This window comes from Gopherus evgoodei, chromosome 11, assembly GCF_007399415.2.
Source record: "Gopherus evgoodei ecotype Sinaloan lineage chromosome 11, rGopEvg1_v1.p, whole genome shotgun sequence".
NCBI lineage: Eukaryota > Metazoa > Chordata > Testudines > Testudinidae > Gopherus > Gopherus evgoodei.
In genome coordinates this window covers 21,179,665-21,195,390 of record NC_044332.1, presented here as the reverse complement: position 1 = coordinate 21,195,390, position 15,726 = coordinate 21,179,665, and positions in this window count along the sequence as shown.

Sequence of the window (15,726 nt, the reverse complement as noted above, 5' to 3'; positions counted from 1 at the left end):
CTTGCAAAGGCAGTGAACACCTTACATACCTCAGGATTGTTCCAGGGTATGAGGCACTAAGCCAAACAGAGGACCTTTCAACTTGTGAGACCCATGAAGACTGATTTTAGTAGATGCTAGCGGTGAAAGATAATCAGGAACCACTAAGGGACAGACACACTCCTTGCTCCTAGGCAGGCTGTTAAAAAGAAGCAGAAAGCAAGACTCATCCAACCACATAGCCTACCAAGGTAGCTACTTGTGGGAGGAGGGTCTATACATTACAAACATTTTAAAAAAGTATCCATAACCATAGTATCTGGGTACACCACATAATTTGGATGAAGACGCACATTTCCTCAACAGCAGGATGCAGAACTTCTGCATCTATTGAGTCAACTATCTTGAACAAAGTAATACTGGCAGGAGACTAAGTTCAAGGGAAATTCTGATATCTACCATTGGTCACATAGGTGCAATTTACAGAGTTTTCAAACCTGGCCAGATTTGAACTCTGATGAATTTCTACGGCAAACAAATGCCAGAGATGAAGTCCTGACATTCAGAAAATCCTGCCTCCATCTCCTGCAAGCTGCCTTGCAATATCAGTGATGCTACTAGAACAGGAGTACTTGTGGCACCTTAGAGACTAACAAATTTATTTGAGCATAAGCTTTCGTGGGCTACAGCCCACTTCATCGGATGCATAGAATGGAACATATAGTAAGGAGATATATATACACATACAGAGAACATGAAAAGGTGGGAGTTGTCCTATCAACTTTAAGAGAAAAAACTTTTTTAGTGATAATCAAGATAGCCCATTATGGACAGTTTGACAAGAGGTGCAAGAATACTTAACATGGGGAAATAGATTCCGTGTGTGTAATGGCTCAGCCATTACCAGTCTCTATTCAGGCCTAAGTTCGTTTCTAATTTGCATATTAATTTAAGTTCAGCAGTTTCTCATTGGAGTCTGTTTCTGTATTTCTGAAGCTTTTCTGTTGCAAAATTGCCACCTTTAAGTCTGTTACTGAGTGGTCAGAGAGGTTGAAGTGTTCTCCTACTGGTTTTTGAATATTATGATTCCTGATGTCAGATTTTTGTCCATTTATTCTTTTGCACAAAGACTGTCCGGTTTGGCCAATGTACATAGCAACCATCATCATCTGGACCCATGGAAAAGATGCCCTTGAGGAATTCCACCATGATTTCAACAATTTCCATCCCACTATCAACCTCAGCCTAGATCAATCCACACAAGCGATCCATTTCCTGGACACCACTGTGCTAATAAGTGATGGTCACAAACATTACCCTATACCGGAAACCTACTGACCGCTATACTTACCTGCATGCCTCCAGCTTCCATCCAGGACACACCACTCGATCCACTGTCTACAGCCAAGCTCTAAGATACAACCGCATTTGTTCCAATCCCTCAGACAGAGGCAAACACCTACAAGATCTCTATCAAGCATTTTTAAAACTACAATACTCACCTGCTGAAGTGAAAAAAAAACAGATTGACAGAGCCAGAAGAGTACCAAGTGTCACTTACTACAAGACAGGCCCAACAAAGAAAACAACAGAACGCCACTAGCCGTCACCTTCAGCCTCCAACTAAAACCTCTTTGAGTATGCGCTGGAGATCTACAACCTATCCTGAAAGATGAACTCTCATTCTCCCAGATCTTGGGAGATAGACCTGTCCTTGCTTACATACAGTCCCCCAACCTGAAGCAAATACTCACCAGCAACCACACACCGCAGAACAAAAACACTAACCCAGGAACCTATCCTTGCAACAAAGCCCAATGTGAACTCTGTCCACATATCTATTCAAGTGACACCATCAGGGCTTGTTCACCTGCAAATCTACCAATGTGATATATGCCATTATGTGCCAGCAATGCCCTTTTGCCATGTACATTGGCCAGACCGGACAGTCTCTATGTACATGGCAAAAGGGCATTGCTGGCACATGATGGCATATATCACATTGGTAGATTTGCAGGTGAACAAGCCCTGATGGTGTCACTTGAATAGATATGTGGACAGAGTTGACACTGGGCTTTGTTGCAAGGATAGGTTCCTGGGTTAGTGTTTTTGTTCTGCGGTGTGTGGTTGCTGGTGAGTATTTGCTTCAGGTTGGGGGACTGTATGTAAGCAAGGACAGGTCTATCTCCCAAGATCTGGGAGAATGAGAGTTCATCTTTCAGGATAGGTTGTAGATCTCCAGCGCATACTCAAAGAGGTTTTAGTTGGAGGCTGAAGGTGACGGCTAGTGGCGTTCTGTTGTTTTCTTTGTTGGGCCTGTCTTGTAGTAAGTGACACTTGGTACTCTTCTGGCTCTGTCAATCTGTTTTTTTTTTCACTTCAGCAGGTGAGTATTGTAGTTTTAAGAATGCTTGATAGAGATCTTGTAGGTGTTTGCCTCTGTCTGAGGGATTGGAACAAATGCGGTTGTATCTTAGAGCTTGGCTGTAGACAGTGGATCATGTGGTGTGTCCTGGATGGAAGCTGGAGGCATGCAGGTAAGTATAGCGGTCAGTAGGTTTCCGGTATAGGGTAGTGTTTGTGACCATCACTTATTAGCACAGTGGTGTCCAGGAAATGGATCGCTTGTGTGGATTGATCTAGGCTGAGGTTGATAGTGGGATGGAAATTGTTGAAATCATGGTGGAATTCCTCAAGGGCATCTTTTCCATGGGTCCAGATGATGAAGGTTGCTATGTACATTGGCCAAACCGGACAGTCTCTACGCAAAAGAATAAATGGACATAAATCTGACATCAGGAATCATAACATTCAAAAACCAGTAGGAGAACACTTCAACTTCTCTGGCCACTCAGTAACAGACTTAGAGGTGGCAATTTTGCAACAGAAAAGCTTCAGAAACATACTCCAACAAGAAACTACTGAACTTGAATTAATATGCAAATTAGACACCATCAACTGAGGCCTGAATAGAGACTGGTAGTGGCTGAGCCATTACACATAATGAATCTATTTCCCCATGTTAAGTATCGTTACACCTCTTGTCAAACTATCTTGATTATTACTACAAAAGTTCTTTTCTCTTAATTAATTAGCCTCAGAGTTGATAGGACAACTCTCACCTTTTCATGTTCTCTGTATGTGTATATACATCTCCTTACTATATGTTCCATTCTATACATCTGATGAAGTGGGCTGTAGCCCATGAAAGCTTATGCTCAAATAAATTTGTTAGTCTCTAGGGTGCCACAAGTACTCCTGTTCTTTTTGTGGATACAGACTAACATGGCTGCTACTCTGAAAGCTGTCAGTCATGCTACTGATCACTGATGTGGCACAATATAGTGGTAGAAGATGAGTCAATCTTTAAGATTACCAGGACCTAGACAATTTAGCTCTTTGTAGATTGAAAATTAGTACTAGGGCAGGGTGAATAATGAAAAAACCTTAACTGAAAAAAATAATGAATTGTTTGATGAATATTCAACCAGCTGTAATTATTCACTTCCAGGTGAAAACGTAAGGTGTTAGGCAGGCAGGGTATACGGCAGAGAACAGATACAATGTGCTTCCACTGACCTGCCCTACTCAAAAGTTTCTAATGCTTTGTTAAATAACAAGTAAACTGGTCAAGTACCTTGATTGCTATGCCTCATTTTCCCCATCAATGAAATGAGAATAGTATACTTCCCTGACTTTGTAAACTGCTTTGAGATCTACTGATCAAAGATAATATTATGGTTTTTTATATATATAAAATTTTGGATTTACTCTACCACGTTTTTGACATCGAAAGAGTAAATATTGAAATCTGTTCTTGAAGTTATTCCATGGTGCCATGGTATTGGTGTCCACATGCTAAAGTTGGTAATGTAAAAAATATGCTCTCATTATTTGCACTGATCTACATTCAGTTACATGTTGATTTCTACTTCCCTCCTGAGCAATGTCCTACTAGCTCCAGTACGTGTGTGTTAATATTGTTTATATGGGGACAGATCCATTGTCAAAGTGTCTGCTCATTAGGTAGAGTATTACATAAGAAAATTACAATTTACAGTGCATGTGGAGTTCTGTGAAGCAGTCATCATGCTCTCTTTCAGCTGATCATTTGGCCTTGTCTCCACACATCAATCACAGTTAGTTCATGGTTCTTGCTTTAAAACATACTGGCTGTGTATAATGAAGTATGAGAATTAACTCATTGAAACACATGGCAAAATCATTCATCACAGGAATGAGACAGTAAAAAAACAAATCCAAAGCAAGGGCTATTTGACCAGTCTATTACATTACATATATACAATAGCAATAAAAGCAGTTAGAAAGTTAATCTAGATCTTTACTAGCAGAATAATTACTCATTCCACCGGGTATAACCTGTGAATGTCACAATGACTTCTGAAGATTTGGAAAAATGCATTTGTTGAACATTACAATTTCTCCATTCAACAAAATTCTGTTAACAAAATTCACATGATCCTATTTTTATTAAGGAATAATTTTTCCCCTACACAAGTTTCAATGTCAGTTTTTTAGCTGGCAGGCAAAGAACTAAACAGATGTCACAAGTTTAATTACGGCCCCATTGGTACAAGCCAGCATCTTAAAGACATTTAAATTGGTTTACCTAGAATTATGTTGCAGCAACGACATCAAAAACAAATTTCACACGTGCAGGTGAGAAATGCATCTATGCTGTACAATTTGTCTCTTTCAGCAGAGTGCAAAATGTCTTACCTGTAAATGCTGCAGTATACGCCATGTTCCAGTCATGCAGAATTGCCATGGGGAAGAATATTTGTGGGCTATTAGTAGCCTAAATCACTTCACCGCCTTAGCTAATCTATGGACATCCTCTCCTTTCTAATCCGCAGAAATCTAACCTCAGAACCAGGGAGAGGAGAGATCTTCTTAACCCTTTTCTTGCATAAAAAGCCTACTTCTAAATCATCCTTAACTTACGTAGTTACTTGTTCCCACCAACTTTCCCAATGACTAACGCACTTGGTTCTTAAGGTCCCTCCACAGTACCAAGCCTGTAAATGCAGATGGAGAATATGTAATATTTTAGCCTTGATCTCCTATTACTCTTAAGCTGAAATCCTGTAACAAGGAAGAAATACCCAGATTTTAATTTAATGAACAAAATATGGTGACACTGAAGTAATAAAGGGACAGAAACCCTGCAGGTTAACTCGTTTCTTGGTTAGCTACAGGAACATACAATCAAAGCTGCCCCTTACTGCTTTCTTAATGCATCACAGACCACAGAGGTTGAAAAGAGGAATCTGGTCTAATACACATTTAATCCCAAGAATCTCATCAGCTAATAATTGAGCCATACATTGGAAGGATCAGAAATAATCCACTCAGACATTCAGTTGTTTCCACCAATCAGAGGACGAAACACATTCACATCATCATCGAGTTGCGTAAGGGGATTATAAACCTAAAGCAAGTTATTCAATTCTCAGACTTCCCATCCAACAATCGGCACTGTTAGAAGTTGCTATATCTTTGCAGGTACAACGTCCCTTTCATGAGAAGAAATGGCGAAGGACTGGTGGGGGAGGGGGAACCATTTACTGTCCTTAAATTAGTCGCATTTTAAGGTTAATTTTTTTTCTCCTTTCTTTCTCACACTTTAAAACATGAATTGAGACTTTTAATGTGCTATGAACCAAAGGTCAAGGTTAACTGTTTCTTCTGAAACAGACATGAATTTTGATCTTTTGGAAGAGACATAGGAAAATATTGTTTGTAATGTGATCAGCTGTTCTAGAAGAAAAACTGAACCCTGAATTTAGATCTTGGCAGGTAAGCAGCAGGAGAAAATTATTTCTGTTAATTTTAAATTGTATTTGCTCAAGTCAAATCTGCATGATATTTAGTATGATACACTGTTCCTTTTCAATAGCAGTTCTCCCACTGCATGTTTCAACTTGATATTTTCTGCACACAGAAGTTCTAAAAATTACCTACATGGAAAGTGTACAGCTAGAACAATAATTTACATTGCTGCCTAATCTTTCTTCCTCAAATCCATCATGGCTCTGCACAGTATTTGAAAATACTTACTTCTTTGAGGACCAATGCAATTTTATTTTTCAATTGTCACTTATCCCTGACTCCCCCCAAAATATTCAGTAGTACATACAGATAACAAAACCACATTTTAAAGTTAACAATTTTGTTTTCAATGCATCAAGGGGCCTGATTTTTTTTTCCCTGTTGAATTCAGTGGCAAAGTTTCAGTAGAACAATATCATACCCATCAAACATACCTAACAGCTTTTGGACTGAAAGGACAACTTTTCTCAGATACATCCAAAAACTGTGGCCTGGGAAGAAATCTTTCTTCAATTCTACAAACTATGATTTCAAGGCTGAAACCTTTTGAGCTCACTTAAATATTAACGTGATGGCCACATAAGTGTCTTGATAAATTAGGAGCTATTTAAAAGATCAGAAGATTGTTAAAATGCACACCTATTTCTCTGTGAAGTAGTTCGTCATTTCTATATTGGTTAAAAAAGCTTGGATGACTTGTATCCAACACCATCTTTTCTCATGTGCACATATACTAAATATATAGTCACACAAATATGGTAAAGATGTTTAAATATGAACAATATTTTTATTTGACTTCCCAAGAATGCACTTGTAGAGAAAAGAAAGTAATCCCTTTGGTAACTCCTGTTTGCCAACATAAGCCAACAAGATTCTGATTAGATGAGTCACTTGTAAGATTGGAACCTCTGGGGCCAATAAAAGTTTGACCCTCTTATACTTAAATATATTTTTTTGGGGGTGGGAAGGGAATAAGGAGAAAGGAGAGGACAATTGGTTTATATATGTTTTTACTAAAAAGGTGTGTATTTAGGATGATCAAAGACTACCTGAGAATTTGTCAGTAACTGTAAAATGGAGTAATACTTTCCTCTCTCGGAGGTATGCTGAAACGATCAATATATAAGATTTGAAGTACTGTAAGATTCACTAATAAAAAACACCATAAGAGCCAAATATTATCATCATTAATTATTATTATAGTTTAAGGAGTCTTTGCTACGTTGGCGAATTCTGCTCTCAAAAAATGAAACATCTTACATTTTAAATATATTTTTAAAATTGTATCTTCTTCCTTAAAAAAAAAATCTATACTGAAACGATCCATAAATCCCTGTAGTCATTATATGTTGACCCGTTCAACACAACTATTAGCTTGGGTAGCCAGAGTTACATATTACAATTTAAGTATCCTTGACAAGACTTCAAAACATTCTAGTTGGTTTCAATTGTCCTCCATTTAAAATGTCATCTTCTTGTTTTCTGTCGTGCACCATGCAGACTTTGCATCAACCTTATACTTGGAAGGATAGGAATGTCTTTCATCTTCTGGACTTGTACATAAACAGGCAGCCTGCCAGAATACCAAGTATCAGGGGGTAGCTGTGTTAGTCTGTGTCCACAAAAACAACGAGGAGTCCAGTGCCACCTTAAAGACTAACATTTATTTGGGCATAAGCTTTCGTGGGTAAAAAACCCACTTGCATCTCAAAAAGTGTTTTTTTTACCCACTAAAACTTATGCCCAAATAAATCCGTTAGTCTTTAAGGTGCCACCAGACTCCTCGTTTTTGCCAGAATACTTGTTTCTTGGATTGACTAGTTCATTCATATGAAAAGCCCACTGTATTGCTGAACCTACAGTTCCCTCAGTGGGACACATAGCCTGAATGCTCTGAAGTGCCTTTACTAGTCAAATATGAGAGAGTTTTGTTGTATCGACACAAATAGATTACTTTATCAAGATTGAGATAACGGCTGAATAGAATTTGGCAATGAAGCTCAATTAATATTTCTAATTTTTATGTTGTACACATATTTGGCTTTATCATGATATTCTTTGTTTACACCTTGTTTGGTTTTTTCCCAGAAAAATGTTTATACCCAAGAGGAGAAGAAACAAAAGCACAACATTTGCAAAAAATATTGATCTATGCTTAAATATTTTTATAAATAAAGCTGTTAACCATAATCAAGAATGGGTGTATAAAAATAGGTTACCGTAAATGCTAAACAGCAAAAGTTTTGTCTATCTAGAAATTGATTTATATCAGGCATTGCAAGTTCTATAGGTTGGTAGAATGGAGATTCAGCTATATCAATTGCACCCAGCTAGGGAACACTTGGATTTTCTTGTAGCATGCTCTTTTTCAGTGTAATCTTGGGTAAGCAGGTAAGCTGTTGATGAACAGACAGTATGAGACAGGCAGATATATTGATAAATAAAGGAGCAGCAGTATCATGATAAAGTTTTGAAGTACAGAGAAGAAATACAGATACATGTCTTCAAGGAAGGATTAGGGAGACAGTATGTATAGGAGTGTGAAACACAATCGGCCTTTATAAACACTTTGAGCCAAATCCTGCCCTCTGATGCATGTATTTGGCTTCCCATGACTTCTGCATACAGGAGAAAAAAAAAAAAAAGAAAAAAAAAGAGGAGTTTGACCTTATTTAGAAAAGCATGACAACAAAATGGGGGGACTTTTCGTTGCATGGAAAGGTAAAGACAGGAGATGGTCAGTTTTTGTCACGTTTTCTAATTTCTTTGCAGACTTCAGTGGTTTGATGTCAGCTCTGCTTCCATGTATTTAGTATAAATGTTGGGACTTCAAATCTGTCAAAAGATGGCTGATCAGTAGTACGACCTTGCCTTCTGGTAAAGTCTTGTCTTGGCCTAGGCGGGGGGTAAGGGCGCTGAGGTTGGGAGCGGAAGGATCTTCGAGTCTGTGGCGTATGCATGCCGAGCGAACGCATAATTACGCGATTGTCTTTCAGACTCTGTAGCCTAGGGTCCGTTTTCTGTGAGAATAGGCCCTGGTCATCAAATGGTAAGTCTTGTATAGCGTGCTGAAGTTCAGGTGGCAGGCCTGACACTTGCAGCCATGATGTACGTCGCATGGCGATTCCAGAGGCGACTGTTCTAGCTGCCAAATCGGCGGTGTCTAGCGAGGCCTGTAGAGAGGTCCGTGCTACTTTCTTTCCTTCCTCCAATAATGCTGTAAATTCCTGGCGGTAGTCTTTCCGCCAGGTGAACTTCCCTACCGCCTCCCAGGTGTTGTAATTGTATCTACTCAGTAGGGCTTGTTGGTTTGCTACCCTGAGTTGGAGGCCTCCCGTGGAATAGATTTTCCGTCCCAACAAATCCATTTGCCTAGCCTCCCTTGATTTAGGTGCAGGGGCTTGTTGGCCGTGGCACTCCTGCTCATTAATGGACTGTACAACCAATGAACAGGGAGGGGAGTGCACATATAAGTATTCATACCCTTTGGAGGGCACCATGTATTTCCGTTTGACCCCTCTGGCTGTGGGCAAGATAGATGCCAGGGATTGCCAGATGGTGTCTGCCTTAGCCTGGATCGAATGAACGGCAGGGCCACTCTGGTTGGTGCCTTCGCCGACAATATACTCATCACCGGATCCTCCACCTCTAGAACTTCCTTTACTGGCAAGCTGATATTCTGGGCGACACGCCGCAGGAGGACCTGGTGTGACCTGAGGTCAATTGGAGGCGGGCCCGACGATGATGTCCCCGCTACCGCTTCATCTGAAGAAGAAGAGGATGAAAGTCCCGGGACGAGTGGGTCCTGTTCTGACTCCTGATCCTGGGGGACATCTGGAGCCAGGAGATTGTGGGGGTCCGGTGCGGGGACAGGAGCTTCCTCCATACCAGCAGGGGGAGGTCGGCTGACAGGGGCCTCTGGCACGCGGTGTTCTGAAGGAATAGAGCGTGATGGCACAGTGGGTTCACCTTGGGCTTGGTGATAAGCCCAAAGTGTCCAAAAGGACCACTGATGAGGTCCTTGGTCCAGATTGTGGGGTCCCTGGGTGAACCTGCTGTGAGTATCCAAATCCCCACTGGAAGCACTGTCTGTATGGGATGATACGGATGGATGACCAGAAGGCCACGGAGGAGCTGAGACCATTTGGGGAGGGTTTGTGTCTATTCGATCCGTCTCCAAGCGGCACCAGAGAACGGTAGGGAGTTGTACCGGTACCGAGAGTGAGACCGGGACCTGTGACCGGGGTGGTGCTGGGAGATTGAGCGGAGCCTTGAATACCTGCGTCGAGATCGGCTGCAAAAGGTACAGTGCCGCGAGCGGTGCCAGGACCTGGATCGGTGCTGAGAGTATCAGGTTGGCGACCGGGACCTTGAACAGTGCTGCGAGTACGACCGGTACCTAGATGGAGAGCGGTACCGGGACTGTGAGTGGTGTCGGGACTGGGATCGATGATGGGACCGAGAGTGTCTGCGGGATCTGGATCGCGACTGGCGACATTTGGTGGTGCCGGGCGAGGAAGGTCTCAGCAGGGCAGGGTTGCCTATTGATTGAACAACCTGCATCGGCGGTGCTGGGGGTTGAGGCAGCTCAGGCTCCGTCAAGGCAATCAACTCCCTTGCCGTAGAGAACGTCTCCGGCGTGGAGGGCATGATAAGCTCAACCACGGTGTGTGCCGGGGTGCTGGTAGGCACCGGACTCGACGGCTCTTGCAAGACAGGAATCAACGGCGCAGAAGATGTCGGTGCCATGGCAGTTGACGGTGCCAGGCAGTCCGACTTAGTTAGGCACTCTGACTGCGGCGTAGACACAGAAGCCGCAGGAGTCTTATGCTTCTTGATCCTTGGCGATAGAGAGCAGTGCCAGGCAGAAGCCTGGGCCGGTGATGGCTGGTGCCAAGGAGCCTTCACAGTGCCTGTGTGCTCTGGTGCGGAAGAGGCACTTGTCCCCAGTGCAGCAGTCGGTGCCGAAGATAGAGGAATTAGAGCTGCCTCCATCAGGAGCTGCTTGAGACGAATGTCCCGCCCCTTTTTCATCCGGGGCTTGAAAGCCTTGCAGATGCAGCACTTGTCTGCGGGGTGGGATTCGCCCAAGCACTTGAGACAAGAGTCGTGAGGGTCTCCTGTAGGCATCGGCCTATGACAGGCTGAGCACGGTTTGAAGCCCGGTGAACCGGGCATGGGCCCCGGTAGCGGGTGAAGGGAAGGGGCTAATCCCTGATCCCTCTTAACTATATACAATAACTACTACAAAGAACTAATAAAACTAACTAGAAATATAGAATATTGAACTATATACACAATAACAATTAGAAACGAGCGAATAGCTAGGGAGGTGGAGATCAGCTAAGCTGGCTCCACTGTTCCAACGACTGACACAGGTGGTAAGAAAGAACTAGGGGTATGTCTACATTACGGGATTATTCCGATTTTACATCAACCGGTTTTGTAAAACAGATTGTATAAAGTCAAGTGCACGCGGCCACACTAAGCCCATTAATTCGGTGGTGTGCATCCATGGTCCGAGGCTAGCGTCGATTTCTGGAGCGTTGCACTGTGGGTAGCTATTCCATAGTTCCCGCAGTCTCCCCCGCCCATTGGAATTCTGGGTTGAGACCGCAATGCATGATGGTGCAAAAAACAGTGTCGCGGGTGATTCTGGGTAAATGTCGTTACTCATTCCTTCCTCGGGGAAAGCAACAGCAGACAATCATTTCACACCCTTTTTCCCTGGATTGCCCTGGCAGACGCCATAGCATGGCAACCATGGAGCCCATTCAGCTTTTTTTTTTTTTTTTTTTTTTTTTACTGTCACCGTATGTCTACTGGATGTTGCTAACAGACGCGGTACTGCAGCGCTACACAGCAGCATTCATTTGCCTTTGCAAGATAGCAGAGATGGTTATCAGTTGTTCTGTACCGTCTGCTGCTGTCATGGGTGCCCCTGGCTGAGGTCGGCTGGGGGCGCAAAGACAAAAACGGGAATGACTCTCCGAGTCAATCCCTCCTTTATGGTATTTAAAAATAGAGTCAGTCCTGCCTAGAATATGGGGCAAGTGTACTAGAGAACCAGTGTATCAGAGAGCACAGCTGCTCCATGTCAGATCCCGCAGAAATGATGAGCTACATGCCATTCTAGGGGGTGCCCCTGCAACAACCCCACCCGTTGCTTCCCTGCTCCCCCAACCCTCCTGGGCTACCGCTGCAGTGTTCCCCCCATTTGTGTGATGAAGTAATAAAGAATGCAGGAATAAGGAACACTGACTTGTTAGTGAGATAAAATGAGAGGGAGGCAGTCTCCAGGTACTATGATAGTCCAGGCAGTACAGAATCTTTTCTTTACACAGGAAAGGGAGGGGGCTGTCAGCCCCCAGTTGCTATGATGAAGACTGTTACCAGCCGTTCTGAACCATCAACTGGGAATGACCGGGAGTCATTCCTATTTTTACCCAGGCGCCCCCAGCCGACCTCACCTGAGGCCAGCCAGGAGCACTCACGGGCTGATGACGACGACAGATAGCAGTCATATTGTATCATCTGCCACTGGGGAGGGGAAGGGAGAGGATACTGCTGTTCACTGTCGCAGCGTCACGTCTACGAGCAGCATACAGTAGACATAGTGTGACACTGAAAAAAGTCAAGAAACGATTTTTTCCCCTCTTCTTTCATGAAGGGGAAAGGGGGTTAATTAACGAGCTACACCCTGAACCACCCCAGACAATGTGTTTGACCCTACAGGCATTGGGAGCTCAGCCAAGAATGCAAATACTTTTCAGAGACTGCTGGGGACTATGGGATAGCTGGAGTCCTCAGTAACCCCTCCCTCCCTCCATGAGCGCCCATTTGATTCTTTGGCTTTCCGTTATGCTTGTCATGCAGCACTGTGCTGTGGACTCTATCATAGCCTGGAGATTTTTTTCAAATGCTTTGGCATTTCGTCTTCTGGAACGAAGCTCTGATAGAACAGATTTGCCTCCCCATACAGCAATCAGATCCAGTATCTTCCGTATGGCCCATGCTGGAGCTCTTTTTGGATTTGGGACTGCATCACCACCCGTGCTGATCAGAGCTCCATGCTGGGCAAACAGGAAATGAAATTTAAAAGTTTGCAGCTTTTCCTGTCTACCTGGCCACTGCATCCGAGTTCAGATTGCTTTCCAGAGTGGTCACAGTGGTGCACTGTGCGATACCGCCCGGAGGCCAATACTGTCAATTTGCAGCCACACTAACCCTAATCCGATATGGTAATACCGATTTCAGCACTACTCCTCTCGGCGGGGAGGAGTACAGAAACCGGTTTAAAGAGCCCTTTATATCGATATAAAAGGCCTCGTTGTGTGGACAGGTATAGCGTTAAATAGGTTTAACGCTGCTAAAATCGGTTTAAACGTGTAGTATAGACCAGGCCTGAGGGGCGGATGGGTCGGCAGGGGTATAATCCGGAACCATAGCGGCGCCACTCCAGGGGGCGCCCTGCCGACCTACCGAGTGTTGCTAGGGTAAAAATCTTCCGACAAACGTGCACGCGGCGCGCGCATGCCTAACTGGAATGGATATGAGCCAGCACTCGAAGCAGCAGCAATATCCTGACACGAAGGGGAAAGAACTTGCCAGAGGCTCAAATGGAAGAGCCATTAAGACAGCATTAAGGTCCCACAAAGGAACTGGTTCTTTAATCAGCAGGTGGATATGAGTGACGCCTTTCAAGAACTACACTAGCATGGAGTTTGAAAACCACTGACTTCCCATGGATGGGCGGGATGAATTGCTGCCAAATGCCAGTCAGAATTGCTGCCAGATGCACTCTCAACAAACTAAGACCAGAAGACTAGATACAAATCAGCATCATTTGAACTCCCCAGGCTAACGATCATATCAAGAATTGCTTCCATGTGGCCAAAACAGGCCACTCAGGTGGAAAGCTTTCTACGATTAAGCAAGATTTGCCAGACAGCCTCCAAACATCATTCCTTCTCCTCGTTTCAGCTTGAGGATGACTTGAGGGATGGTCAGAATTGGAAGAAAAAGTTTACCAGAGTGCTGATTCCAGCTCAGGTGAAAGGCATCAGTTGGCACCTGGACAGAGACTCCCTCGAGAGCAAAACAGACAGCATTTCTTATTATCTCATGCGGCAAACAGGCCAATCATCAGTATGCTCCAAACCATCAAGATGGATTACAGGATCCTGGACTTCAGAGACCACTCATGATTCAGGGAGAAATTTCTGCTGAAGTGGTCTGAAAGGTAAATGGATTGGCCATGGGGGTAATGTTTTCCCTAGTGCAAAACTTCCAGACCCTGATCACCTCCTGACAGCATGCTGCAGAGTGCTCCTGCATCTGTTCACATAATACATCGTGGTGGTACTGTTGGTAAGGATGTGCATTGCCTAATCCCCGATGTAATCTTTGAGGGTGTTACAGGCACTGTATCTGGCACAAAGCTCCAGAAAGTTGATATGCAGAGAAGCTTCGTGTTCCAGTCAAGGCCTTGAACTTTCAGAAGTCCCAGCTGCACTCCCCAACTTCTTAAGGAGACATCAGTGTCCAAAGTCTTGGTTGGTGAAGATTCAGTGAAGAGAACACCCTGAACCATCCAGCACTGTAAGGAGCTCAGGATCGGCAAGGCAAGTCAGACCAGACTGTCCAAGGGATGACGGTTTGGATGATAGACTAACTTCAGCAACATTTGAAGAGGATGAAGGCACAACCTAACATATTGGTTACCTGTGTGCATGCAGCCATTTGCGCACGGTGTGATTGAGGATTGAAACTGCACTCCCAGACAGTGAATCCACATGGAATTGGTCATTTGGCAGAAATGCTCTCCAACTCAGTCTATAAGGGCCCCAGTGAACTTGATTTGTTGAGTTGGAACCAATGTTGATCATCTACATCTTGTCCTAAACAGTGGAAAGAGTCAAGTAAGTATAGCATGAACTGAACATGAGAGAGAACTTCTTCTCTGGACTTGCCCCTCCATAACTAATTGTTCAGATGTGGGAAGAAGATATGAATTGCCCTCTTACTAAGGTATGCTGCTATCACAATTGTGCATTTGGTAAAAACCCAGAGAACAGAAGACCGACCAAGAGGGAGCATGGTGTACTGATAGTGCCAGCCTGCCACGACAAACTGGAGAAATCTTCTGTGGCTCAGAATTGCTATGTGGAAACAAGTGTTCTGAAAGCCCAGGGCAGCAAAATAGTTGCTGTGATATAAAATTGGGAGTATAGTTGCCAGGGTGACCATAGGGAGTCTCACCTATATGACGCATTTGTTGGCAGAGGTCAAGGACAGGTCTCATTTCTCTGTGGGGCTTGGGAGACAAGCAATACTAGGAGTGGAATCCTTGTCCACAATTCTGCCAGGTAACATCCTCTACAGCCCGCAAAGCCAGTAGAGATTAAACCTGCTTGAGGAGCAGTGTCTTGTGAGAGGGGTACCTGAAGAGGTGGGGTGGGGAGAAAGAATGGAGAAGAAATGACATAACCGGAATGCTGGTGCTTAGGACTCATCTGGGTGTGATAACAACTCCAAATACTATAAAAGCAAGCCAGCCTGTCCATGAACAGGGGGAACAGAAATGGAAAGGTCACCACTGGATCACTGGCCAGGACACTCACGTCAAAATGACCACTTGCCGGATGACAAGGGAGGACCAGCCAGCTGCCTAAATCCAGAACCAGAGGGCCTTAGCCTTTAGGATCTATGCCCCTTACTAGGGTAATCCAGCTGCCTTACAGGAAAGGAGGACAGCCTGAAGAAATACTATGAGCAGTATTGCTGCTGACTGCTGTAGTGGCATCTCTTTACAGTCAGAGCGTAAACGCCCAAGGAACACAAAGTAACTCATGAATCCTTTAGAGAGAAAAAAAAAAAAAAAGTGGAGGGTCT